At 44.0% G+C, this 13,247-nt stretch overlaps 1 protein-coding gene across 7 annotated transcripts in view; it reads left to right on the top strand.

Annotated features, from left to right (window-relative positions):
* The window catches only part of SLCO2B1 (solute carrier organic anion transporter family member 2B1), a 74,554-nt gene that overhangs the window by 8,050 nt on the left and 53,257 nt on the right, over positions 1-13,247 (top strand). For 2 of the 7 annotated variants that reach the window (XM_083736726.1, XM_083736721.1), the window contains exons 1-2: positions 53-276; positions 1,926-2,249. The gene's annotated coding sequence lies outside the window, so the exon portion shown is untranslated. Of the gene's footprint in view, positions 1-52; positions 277-1,925; positions 2,250-5,101; positions 5,187-13,247 lie in introns of those variants that run through there. The other 5 variants (XM_083736727.1, XM_083736723.1, XM_083736725.1 and 2 more) reach the window with 4 other exon arrangements.

The raw sequence follows: 13,247 nt of genomic DNA, 5'->3' as shown, positions 1-13,247 counted from the left end.
GCTCTGAGGCTCCGCCCCTTTCCCACATCTGGCCCCTCCCACAAGGAAACAATGGCCTGGCCTTCCTCTTGCTGACATGGCCGTTGCCCGCGGCAACCGGGCCGCAGCCGAGGGAGGTGAGGCAGCGCACCAGGCCGCAGCCTGAAGCAGGGGGGCTGGCGAGACCCTTTCCCGCCTCTCTTGCTCCCCTTCCTCTTCCCCCTCCGAGCCAGGATTTGTTCAGCAAAACAAAACAAAACAAAAAGAGAGAAAGCAAGCCAGGAAAAGACCCTTGGGGTTGGTTTCCCTGAGGTGTTTCCGCCCTTCATGCGCGCCTGTGGTTTGGACCCCCCTCACGGCCGCCCTTCTCAAGGGGGGCAGAGCAGCTCCCCCCTGCAATATTGCCCCCTTGCCCTCAAGCAGCTTGAGGATCTGCATCGGAAATGGGCCTTTTGTTGAAAAAGGACGCTTCCGACCTCACAGGCCGGGCACCTCTGTGCATGTGCAGAGTTCCTGCCCTTCCCAGGAAGGCGGGGTGGCATGCATGCTTCTCTTGCTCTGGAAAGGCACGTCGGGCAAAGCGCCACCTGCCATGTGCCTTTTCCCTCGCGGGGAAATGCTCCTTGGAGGGGTGCCATGGGGCGGCACGTCCCGGATTTTGCCCCCTGCCTGCCTGCCTAGGGTGATGGTCGCCTCCTCACAAGCACCCGGGGAGTAGCATGGGGCATGTCAGGACGAAAGAGGAAGGCATAGGCACCACTTAGGGCCGTTGGGCCCACCTGACAAAACATACCGTATTTTTCCGTGTATCACACGCCCCCATGTATAAGACGCCCCTTGTTTTTGGAGACTCCAAATTGAGAAAATGGGGGGAGACTGTATCCGTCTATAAGACGACCCACAATGCTGAATATAATTTTTAAAATAAAAAAACAGTCTTATACACGGAAAAGCACGATACTTACGGTCTCTTGCAAAACGGTGGCGACATTGTGTTGTTTAACTGTTTCCACCGATAATTTAATTGCTTTATTCGTTTATTGTAAACTACTTTGGTGGTTGCTGTTTCCTTACAATCAGGTGCATGTAAACTCTGCGAAGTAAATACATAATGAATACATTGTAAAGGGTAGAAAATGGAGCAAATCAGAGAACGCAGCCCCACAGAATCTCTGGAATGGAAGACAATGCCCCTTTGATGGAAAAGTCTGAATTATTATTGTGTCATTGTGCAGCTCGCATTCATTTAGGTGGTGACTGTGAAAGAGAAAATTCCCATTTTTGGGTCTCCGCTCTTTAATATTCCATAGGGTACGCTGAATAGACTTTCCCACCACACATAATTTAAGTGCTCATGTAGGTCTATAGAAGGGTAGGCCTTTATTAGTAACTTGTATATACAATGGAAGTTGGTGTCTTTTCAAAAGCACTTAGACAGCTGAAACAGCAGCAGTTTATCAAAGGAAACCTAAGAAGTCCACTTTTTTTTTAAAAAAAAAAGATGTAATGAAGCTAGGCCGAAATTTTTCATTCAACTCCTAAAATTTCAAATTTCCAACATCTATAGTTCTAGAGCACAATCCACTGAAATATATGAGAAAATTAATTTTCCACTAATGCCCCTTTACAATGGAATTCCTTTCTCCTGCCCTGTGGGAAACAGCAGCCATCCGTTTCCCCAGATGTTTCATAAAAACATGCCTTTTTGCCCAGGCTTTCCTTGACCCATAATATTAATTTGTTTTTATATGCTTCTTACTGCCATTTACTGGTTTAATGTTATATTTTTGTGTTCATTATATTCTTTACTGTTTTATGCTGTATGCCACTTGGAGATTTTTAAAATATGACATTGTAAATCATTGTAGAAATGCTTTGAAATAAATATCATTAACAGGAACATTGTGATCGCTAAAAATATTTTGCTTTTGTTTTCTTCTTTTCAGGGCTGTTCTGTCCCTTTCCCTCATCTCAGGACAAGAAAATATGTTGAATGATCAAGGTAGAACCCATGTCTGAAATTGGGACCGGCTGTTAGTGGAGAGCACTTTGCCTCCCCCCCCCCATTGATTCAACCCACCCTTTTCCAGAATTCTTTCACCTGTGGACTGGAGTAATTCAGCTAAGTTGGTGTGCCGAGGAAGGACTGATTTATGCCTTTGACGTTTGGAGTCAAAAAAGTTGCTCAAGGACACTTACCACAAGGACATGCCTCATCATCCAAGTGTAGACATAAGTAGTGGCGACACCTGAGGAGGAAGCAGGTACTGGTAGGTGACAAACCTTCATTGAGTTATGAATGTTGGGGAGGCTTTCCTATGTGTCTACCTTCAGCCAAAGTGAGTAAGGGTCTGTTGAGAAAGGAGGGCAGGGTTGCCTGGCCTCTCAGGGGGTGCAGCCTTTGAGACAAGGGCAAGTGCACATTGAGATGGTGGCAGGTATGGATCCAGGTTGGAGAACCTTTGGCACTCTCTGGAGTCTGGAGTGTCTGGAGGCGGTTGGAGGATGGGTGGCGGCTAACAAATTGAGGTTGAATCCTGACAAAACAGAAGTACTGTTTTGGGGGGACAGGAGGCGGGCAGGTGTGGAGGACTTCCTGGTCCTGAATGGGGTAAGTGTGCCCCTGAAGGACCAGGTGTGCAGCCGCTGAGACCACATAACACCGGTCCTGAAAGACCTACACTGGCTCCCAGTATGTTTCTGAGCACAATTCAAAGTGTTGGTGGTGACCTTTAAAGCCCTAAACGGTCTCGGTCCAGTATACCTGAAGGAGCATCTCCACCTCCATCGTTCTGCCCGACACTGAGGTCCAGCTCCGAGGGCCTTCTGGTGGTTCCCTCGCTGCGAGAAGCCAAGTTACAGGGAAGCAGGCAGAGGGCCTTCTCGGTGGTGGCGCCTGCCCTGTGGAACACCCTCTCACCAAATGTCAAAAAGAAAAACAACTACCAGACTTTTAGAAGACTGTAGGGATGATCACGGAGTGGGGAGTGGGGTCCGGAGGGAGCACACTCCCCACCTGCAGGCAGCCTCAGCCTGCCTGCACATGTGACCTTGGGGTGCGGAGCACACACACCCCTCACAGACAAAGCCATGGCTGTCTAAACACTGTTGCCTCTGTCTAACCTTTTGCGGTCTTAGTAGTCTGCGGTGTCCTGTCTGTAACCTTTGTCTCTGAGACCTTTTGTCTCCTTCATCATACACTGTGCAAGGGGAAAATGACGCGGTGGAAACAGGTGCCAAAATAACTTTGTACCACTCCACGATCTTGGGACCGGAAGATGTGTAAAGGTCACAGCCCAAAATGTATCTGCCTGGTTTGCATATTTGTCTCAATAAAAGGAGGCTCCACAGGGCTGGCCAGCAGCTTGCATGAAGCTCACCTGTGCGCAGCTCACCTGCATTATCAACTCCTGCCTCATGTCCATCACTTCAGAAGACATCTGAAGCCAGCCCTGTTTAGGGAAGCTTTTAATGTTTAATAGACTATTGTATTTTAATATTTTGTTGGAAGCTGGCCAGAGTGGCTGGGGAAACCCAGCCAGATGGGCGGGGTATAAATAATAAATTATTATTATTAGATCAGGGGTCAGCAAGCTTTTTCAGCAGGGGCCGGTCCACTGTCCCTCAGACCTTGTGGGGGGCCGGACTATATTTTCGGGGGGGGGGGATGATGCAAGAGCACCATGAGCCCCGGTGGCTGCTTACCTGTGTCTTGCGAGCGGCAGGGGCTGGTGGCTGCTGTGGCAGAGGGATGATGAGCAGCGCACGAAAGAGCAGTGGAGAGGGGCTGCTTAAAATGGCGGCTGCTCGAGCGCTGCTGCTGCGGGCATCAACAAAGCCCAGCCCCCTTCCTCCTCTAGGCAGGGCGGGAAGAAGCCGGGAGGGAGGAGGTGCTGCTGCCGTGTGAGGGAGAGGGTAAGAATGCGTGTGCTGGCAAGCCACGTGGCGATTCCCAAACTGTCCACAGGCCGGATCCAGAAGGCAATTGGGCCTGATCCAGCCCACGGACCTTAGTTTGCCAACCCATGCTCTAGATGTTGCTTCACTCCAACTCCCATCAGCTCCAGCCTACATGGCCAGTGGTCAGGGATGATGGGAGTTGTAGTCCAACATTGTTGAGAGCCAGGGATTCCCCATCTCTGGTGTAGATCCCCAAACGGCTAGTGTTCTGCCTCAGTTTGAGCAAGATGGTACTACTGTAGTGGAGGAGCTTCTGTGACATTGTGAGCTGGGAAAAAAAATGAAAGCCCATTTTGTGCCTAAATGTCTGGTGTATAATACTCTAGGAGATGTACTGTTGGATGTGTGCTAGGCCACAATGTATGGGTGGCCAGTAAAATGTAATTTCCCCCCTTTTTTGCTGAATGATACTGATAAGATGGTGACCTATAAAGCAGAGTTATTCTGAACAGATGAAGCCATGATTTAAGCGCGTTTAATGAGAATAATGAGATATTAGACTGGATTAGGAGATGGTCAGCTTCTCCTGCTGTGCAGTAAACAAAAATCACTTGAGTTAAGTGAGATGTACACCCAAGTAAGCATGTATAGGATTGCAGTCTGGAGGACTTTCTTTTATATAAGCATACACAAACACATACAATGTTTTCATATTTACAAGTTAACTTTCTTATTCATTTCATCTGTGAATCATTTACCATGAAACATCCTGAAGTGCTTAATAAGAAAAAGCATTTTCCCAACCTGGGATCTGAAAACTCCAGTTAAAAGGCTTGTTGAACAATTACCTTAACTAATTCGAATTTACTCCATATAATATATCTACCATTGTCATTTTCCCATTCTTCATTTTTCAGCAGTGAGAAAACTCTTACTTCTAAATTAAGGGCAATACCCAACGTTATACACACCTCTTTACCCTGGCATTTGCTACCTGAGATGTATATTTTCAGGAACCATTGTTAGTTTTTAATCGGTTTTTAACATTGCATTTTAAATTGTTGTGACCACCTCTTGGACCTCACGGTTAAGGTCTACTGGTAAATAAATAAATAAATAAATAATCAGAGTAGACAAGTGAAATTTAATGTTGACTAAAGTGCACTGAATTCAGTGGGTCTCAGTTCTGAGTATGACTTAGCTGGCTATCATCCTAAATCAGGAGTGGGAAACAATTGACCATCCAGATGTTGCTGGACTCCAACTCCCATCAGCCCCAACCAGCATGTCTAATGGTCAGAGATGATGTGAGTTTTAGTCCAACAACATCGGCAAGGCCAAATGCTCCCTACCCAGCCTTGAATATTTGCTTTATATAATCAGCATGGTTCTTTGCCATACTCTCTTAAATGTACAAATTCTGTAAGTCTGGATATCATAGCAACATACCATTTTGCTTAAATCACTCATTTTCAGTGAGCATGATTGGTATTTTTGCTGCTATTATTAATTTCCCAATTCAAATAGTATGTTCTAATTGTATTTCAGTTTTCAGATACCCTAAGCTATGTATAATGAGTTTGGTGTTGTGGAGCAGCAAACCATATTTGCTATATTTTTTATAATTTCTTTTCAATAACTTCTGACAACCTATTTATGTTCCACCATATCTCCAACACCTACTGCTTACATTAGGATAAATATTTGCTAACTGCTGTGGAGTTAAACGATATATATTATCCTTCAAATCCCATTGATTTCAGTGGGAGTGTTAAGCACCTGCTTAAATTTCCCTCAGTAAGAGCTGGCAACAGTTTATTTTAGATGGATCATACTCATTGTATCTTGGTCTCATATGCTATGGACTATACTATTAAATATATTGTAGTGATCTACTGTATATAAAAATGGAGCAACACGGATCATGGACACAGCTCAGCAAGCATTAGGCATGCCCAAGCAGTACAAAGTACTAGAATGAGACTTTGTTGTTGTTGTTGTTTAGTCGTTTAGTCGTGTCCGACTCTTCGTGACCCCATGGACCAGGCACCTCTGTCTTCCACTGCCTCCCGCAGTTTGGTTAAACTCATGCTGGTAACCTCGAAAACACTATCCAACCATCTCGTCCTCTGTCGCCCCCTTCTCCTTGTGCCCTCCATCTTTCCCAACATCAGGGTCTTCTCCAGGGAGTCTTAGCTTCTCTGAGTTCTTCAAGCCCCTTCGCCACGGCAAGGCAGTGATCCATGAAGGGGAGAATGAGACTTAGCTACTGCTAATTTCTGTTGGAATGTGATATATCGGCTTGCCGTTTTAAGGCATGGTCCAGCAGAGGGACCCAAGAACTGTCAATGACTGAGCTCAGAACAAGTTTGTTATAGAAAGTGCTAGTGAAAGGCTGTTTGTTTCACACTTTAGTTAGCCCTGGGCAAGGAGGGACTCACTGAATTAAAGGGCCAGATAGTTAAATGCACCATTCTGTTGGACATGCAGGTACTTACAAATGCAAATAGCATCAGCAGGAAAAGGGGGCTGATTATGACTGGGATCAGGGTGAGGTGGAGGGGAAATCTAACACTTTCCTCCTTGCTGTTTGCATTGGGAGAAACATCCCCATTTGTACCAATAGGGTACCCCCCCCCGCTAACCCCCCTCCGCACCAATACCAGCTTCCATACCCTCCAACGTTTATCCGATAAAAATAGGGACCCCCTAAGGAAAAGTGGGACATTTGGGGATCAAATCAGAAACTGGGACAGTTTCTGTAAATCCAGGACTGTCCCTAGAAAACTGGGACACTTAGAGGGTCTGGAATCCCCATGAGCCTAGAGGCTTGGAATTCATGCTGCAAGAAGTTTAGGGTCAGTTGTTGTAAGAGACCAGTATGCTCTTCTGAGATCTGGGAGAGCCTCAAGGAGTGTGGGCTACATTTACACGCTGAGTAACTTACAAGGGAACTTCCTGGGAAACGCAGGGTGTGTTGGTCTCAGAGTTCCTGGGTTTTAGGAAGTTTGGGGGTGTCTGCTAGGGCAAAGAGAGCCCTGCTTCCCCCAGCAATTTGTGTAGGGTGGACTGAGGAGTGCTGAATGCACTGGGGGGAAAACTTGTGAAATGCCATGTCTCTCCTGACTACCTCCCCAAATATTATCCATCTCTTTTGTTTAGTGTTTTCATCAGAACAATGTGAATAGTACCAGAAGGCTGGTTTTTAAGCATTTAATTGCAGAATATAATTTTAAGATAATTTGCATATATATAAGGAAATAATAAAAGAGGAGATAATCCCTTTTTCATTATTTCTCAGATTTAAAACCTCCAATAAGAACAAAATCCAATCACATTTTTGACAATCAAACGAGCATTATTACAAATGCAAAGATATAATCTACATCTGTATCATGGGCATATTGGAGAATAAGATTCTATCACATTGCATTCTACAATCAATTGGAAATTGGCTAGCAGCAATAATTTTACTTGAGTTTTTAACAAAATAGTGCAGAAGGTTTGCTTTAGAGTGTTTAAAATAGAATATATAAGCAGAACCTTCAACATGTACCACCTGATAGAATGACAAAAAGTGAGATTAAAGAAAGATCACAGCTCTCCTAAAACAATGGCTGAATACTAGGGATGTAAGAAGGTGGTGATTCCCTTCTGACATATATTGTCACAATCAGCACTGTTTTCTTTCTGCTACAGTTCCATTTTTGTCAAATACTATGGGCAAGATTCACATTTCATATCCTGTCAGCAGAAACCCCATGCAAGGATTTCCAATTGCACAATGGGTCTCCCCCCCCCACCTCCCCTGCATTAGGAGAGCTTTCAGCTTGGGTGAATAAATAAATGAATAAATACTGATTTTGCAAAAGACCTCCACAGGCCACCCAGACCCTAGTTTCATAGAATGGAGAAGCTACACATTTTGGCCTGCGTTGATTCTGTTTGCAGCAACCTGGCTGATTCCTAGTTCTTATACAACAAACACTAAAGACTCAACACATATTAGTCATTGTTTGGCAAAGAGCCTCTTCAGTGTTATACTGTTCATATGGACTGTGTACAATGGTGTCACCAGAAAGAAATTTCTTGGGGGGGCACAGAAGGGGCAGAGCATATTTATAGGTAGGTGAGTTGTATCACATATATTAGGATCTCTGAAAGAAAAATAGCAGTATATGTTCATAACAGGGGTACAGCAATGGAGGGTAAGGGGAGGAAGCAGCTTCTGGTTTGGGGGAAGGTGGTTGCCCCCCCCCCCGGAGCCACCCATGAGTGTCTACATGAATAAATGCTTTCCATAGTCCCCATCTGACCACAATCAGCTTGTGCTGCCAAGTCAGTGCACTTTTTGGATTGGGCAACCTGCTACTGTGCACACAATCACTCCGTCCCTGGATTTTAATTATGGCACCAATACTATTGGACAAATCCGCTGCACTAAGAGACAACCAATTTGCACAGTTGTTTCCTGCCAGGATGCCCAATTGAGGCAACTGAAACAGACATGTTTTGAAACAAATGTTCCAATTACAAAATGTTTACAGCTGCAATTGTTTCCTTAATGTAGCAGGAGGACAGCAGGCTCTCCGGCACCAAATTGTTCAATTAAAAATAGTTGAGAGTTGTTAATGGTCTCTCTCAAGTTTGATGATAGTCTCAGATCTGGTGATGTAGTAAATAATGAAGACAGAGGCTGAATGCAATGCTTACCTAGGCCTAGGCACTCTTGCTCCAAAACATTTAAATGCCGCTGTTGTAAAAGTAAATTACACATGGAGCTTTCAGATTCAGTATGCCACTTACTATTTATTCGGAAAATGTATATACCGCTTAACAAAAATCTGCATCTGATGTACAGAAAAGGAATCAAAGTACAATAAGATATGAAAGAAGTTCAGAATACAATTAATACTTTTCAAATGCAACATTTAAAACAGCCAGTGAACAAGGTAACACTCTCAAACATCTCCAATGGGCCTGAGTAAACAACCAAACTTTTAGGAGACATTTGAAACATCCCACAGATGGAGCTTCCCAAACCTCTTGTGGGACAGAAATGCAGAGGGTTGTAGGGACCACTAGGGGCGCATCAGAAGATGGCTGACAATAACATCTCTCCGACACACACGAGGTAAATTGGAGGCTGTGATGGGAGTAAATAGCCTCCCTACCCCCCTCCCAGGATTGGGGGGTGGAACTGCCCTTGCCTGCTGTGCCCTATACCACCCCCAAATTTGTGGTGATGGGGGCACTAGGCACAATGCCCTCCTGTGGAATTTCGGCGCTCCTGGACGCCGTCTCTGATCCGCGCCACTAGTTGCAAGAACTTAAAAAGAAACAATTTGGATGAAGCGAATGCACATGTTTCAAGGAAGAAGGGGGAGTAAAGACTGCTAACAGAAGAGATCTCTGATAAAACAAGACGAGTTGGAGGAACAAGTATAAATCATGAGAAGATACGCCAAGACTCGGTATGGCAAAGGGACTGATGGGGGAGGGGGAAAAAACCTTCCTTTTTTCTTTTATGTGATTAAACAAGAACCCCCCCCCCACAAGTCAGAAATGTCATTTTAAGGACTTAAGCTGTGGATTTAAGGCTGTGTGGAGATAAACTTTCAAACCAAAGCATTTTTAAGAAGAGCGTGGAATGTATAAGAGCTTTGGAATGACACAGTTAAAAATTCCGTCGCCATATTGGGAAGTTCTGTCGGAGGACTTAAGTCTGAGAGGAGAAACAGAGAAATAGAGCTGTTTTTATATTGTGGGTGAAACTCCTCAGTGGGACTTAAGAACGACAGTTCTGAAATTAATGATGGAAAGAACGCTGTTATCTATGAAGGCGATGATATATGGAAACCATCTTGATTTGAGGCTTGGAAGAACGGAAAAATTCACACAGGATTATTATTGGTGTTTATCGGCTTAAGGAGACTATCAGAAGAGATCATAAAGAAAAAAGAGAAAATATATGAACAAGATGTGAGGTGGAAACAGCAAGATAAGACTGGATAGAATTATGAACTTTGTTTGGACTGATTTGGACATTAACGCAGTGGCAAGAAGATGATCGGAATCCCCCTTCGGAACTTGAAATATGGGTTCCCTCAACAAAATTTAAAATTTGGCTTTGTAATTTGGAATTTATGTGATGTGATTTGATTTGATTTGACTGGCGGTTAATAAAAATTATTTTTTAAAAAAAAGAAATGCAGAGGGTTGATGCTATAAACTAAAAACAACAAAGAGGTTTCCAGAAAGCAGTCTGCTGCCCAAGTAAAGTCTCTTCTGGTGAATGTGAAGGCTGTTGTTGTTCATTTCTATTGATCTAGTTTATAGCAGAGGAGGTAGTTTGCTTGGTATCCTGGTTCAAGTTGTTTGGGACTTCATGCGCTAATAACAAAACCTCAAATAGCCAGCCAGTGCATATCCTTGCACACCAGTATAATATGCGCACTCAGTACTCTAGTCACAGTATTCTGCAGTAGCTGCAGCTTCCAAACCAAGCACAAGGGCAGCCCCATATAAAGTACATGACAGTAATCTAAACACCAGTTGCTGGAAAGCATTGATGGGGTGGTGTTATGGCTTCAAGTCCTGATTACCGTATTGGCCTGAATATAAGCCTCACTTTCCCCCCAAATTCCGACCGTGAAAAGTTAAAAGTGCGGCTTAAATTCGCAACCTTACAAAAAGTGGCTTTTGCGATATCACTGCTGAAATAGACATACAGTGAAACGGAACGGGTGTGAGTACCTGCGGAATTTTAAGGGAGCGGCTTATATTTGGGTATTGTCTTTTTTTCTCTCCCCCCATGAATTTTAAAGGTGCAGCTTGTATACGTGCCAATTCCAAGCCATCAGCTTGGCCATTGTACAAAACAGAATGCTGGATAGGATAGCTCAGCCACTAGAGCATAAGACTCTTCATCTCTCTGTTGTGGGTTTGAGCCCCAAGTTGCTTAAGAACTTCCTGAATTGCAGGAGTTTGGACTAGATGACTCCCATGGTCCCTTACAACTCTACAATTCTATGATTCTAGGTGTAGGTAGGTGAACCCTCAGTTGTATTCAGCAGGGCTCCATGTATGACACAGAGACATCTCTAAAAGCATATTTCCATAATGTAAAAGGTAAAGGTAAAGGACCCCTGGATGGTTGTCCAGTCAAAGGCGACTATGGGGTTGTGGTGCTCATCTCGCTTTCTGGGTCATGTGGCCAGCAGGACTAAACTTCTTCTGGTGCAACGGAACACCGTGACGGAAACCAGAGTGCACGGAAATGCCGTTTACTTTCCCACCACAGCAGTACCTATTTATCTACTTGCACTAGTGTGCTTTCGAACTGCTAGGTTGGCAGAAGCTGGGACAGAGTTCACACCATTGCACGGACTCAAGCTGCCAACCTTGCAATCGGCAAGCGTAGGAGGCTCATTTCCATACATCAACCCTAACACAATTAAACTAAAAATATTAAAATTGAATAAGCCAGCTAGCATGCCGCTATAATCCATTTCAATTTATACTACAGTGCAACATTAAGGGCTCATTACAGCAGCTAACGTCCCATTAACAGAACATTGTTCAATGCAAATGTTTGTGTGGGCAGAGCATTGAAAAGCAAGGACAGCAAGTAATACTTGGTCAGCTTTTTGATATTAATGAAAATGAGCACCTGCAAGCTGCCTTGGAGGACCTTGGTAGTCAGAAATGCTTTAAGTAACTGAGCCTACATTTGAGGAAGGACTCTAAAGGTTACAGTTGAAAAGGCCTCAATGCTCATCCTCATTGACACCCCTTTCCTTGGAGTCACCTTTTGGAGCAGGGCTCTTGAGCAGGAGAAGCTCTTCTCTAAAGTTGGCAGGGCTGAAAGCAGGCTCTGAGGGATTAAATCCAAGAACGTGCGGAATTTCTCTCAGAAATGTTGCTTCTTTTTTTTAAAACTCTGTATCCCCACTAGAAATATTTTCGACATCTTTCCCAGGCAGAGGGTTCCAGGTCAACTCAATATTTACCGTATGTTTGTGGGCAGCTCTAGTCCCAGATTATTGGGGGTTTTTTGCCGGGGTTTGTGTGTGTCATTGTAACAAATAAACATTGTCTTCTTTTATAAACTTCACCAACTTAACAAAGCTATTCCCATACAATCCAACATTTCTCCAATGAAAATAGGGATGCCCTATTCCATCATCATCATCATCATCATCATCATCATCATTTTATTTTACCCCACCTTTCTGACTAGGTTGTCCCAGCCACTCTGGGCAGCTTCCAACACATATACAAACATAACATTTAAGATTACAATAACTTCCCTAAAGGGGCTGTCTTCAGATGTCTTCTAAAGGTTGTACAGTTACTTATCTCCTTGGCTTGGGGATCACATAACTCCATACCCTCCAACATTTCTCTGATGAAAATAGGGATGTCCTAAGGAAATGCAGGACATTCCAAGGTCAAATCAGAAACCGGGATGGCTTCTGTAAATCTGGAACTGTCCCTGGAAAATAGGGACACTTGCAGGGTCTATATTCCATGCCCGGTCCTGGTTTGTTCTAGTTTCATTACCTTTACACTACAACTCTTATTTGTTTCCAGACCCTATCAGCCCCACTTCCTGATGATCTCTCCACGCCCTCTTGGCCATTTTGGGAACTGAGCCTGACTCAGCTATGTCTCATCGTTTGATTATCTATGAAGGATAGATCTACCATTAAGCCCTGACAGATATTCCTGTATCTCTGAAAAATAATGGTTATTAAAGAGCAAATGATGGGGAAGGGATGTTGTCTTCCTGCTCTGCACATGGGCTTCCCATTGGGGCATCATCCAGTTGGCTGCTGTAGAAAAGAGGATGCTGCTGGTCTAGATAGGCCTTTGATCTGATCCAGGAGGGCTCTTGGGTTGTTAGATGCCTTGGCCCAAGCACACAGTGAAAGGCTAGGATACATTCAATGGGTGGAACTGCAACAAAACAGTTTTGTTTTGTGTGTGTTTTTGGGAAAAAAGACAGTTTGCTAAAGTGTTAGGTAAATTAGCATTGAAGCAATGTATTCATTGTTGCCGTGGAGTTGGAACTTACGTGTTCGCATAGGAAAAGTAAAGTGCTCTGTATTTGTCGGTCTTTCCAAAGTTGGGGGAAATTTATGGTGTGATCATCTAATTTCAGCTGAGCTTTTATCATTAGTTCTCAGATGATTTCCAGCCAGTATTATAAATCAGATGGAGATTAATGAAGAGAGGAGTAATAAGAGAGCAATTTAATATGGTTGCATGAATTATACATGTATAACTTTAAACCCAGAGTTCATAAAAATTACATCAGACACCTTAATGGTTGAAATATATCTCAATTCCCAGCTTGTAACTAG

The sequence above is a fragment of the Podarcis gaigeae genome (genome assembly GCF_964106915.1).
Source record: "Podarcis gaigeae genome assembly, chromosome: 4".
NCBI classification, from domain to species: domain Eukaryota; kingdom Metazoa; phylum Chordata; class Lepidosauria; order Squamata; family Lacertidae; genus Podarcis; species Podarcis gaigeae.
This window is presented reverse-complemented; position numbering and strand designations above follow the sequence as displayed.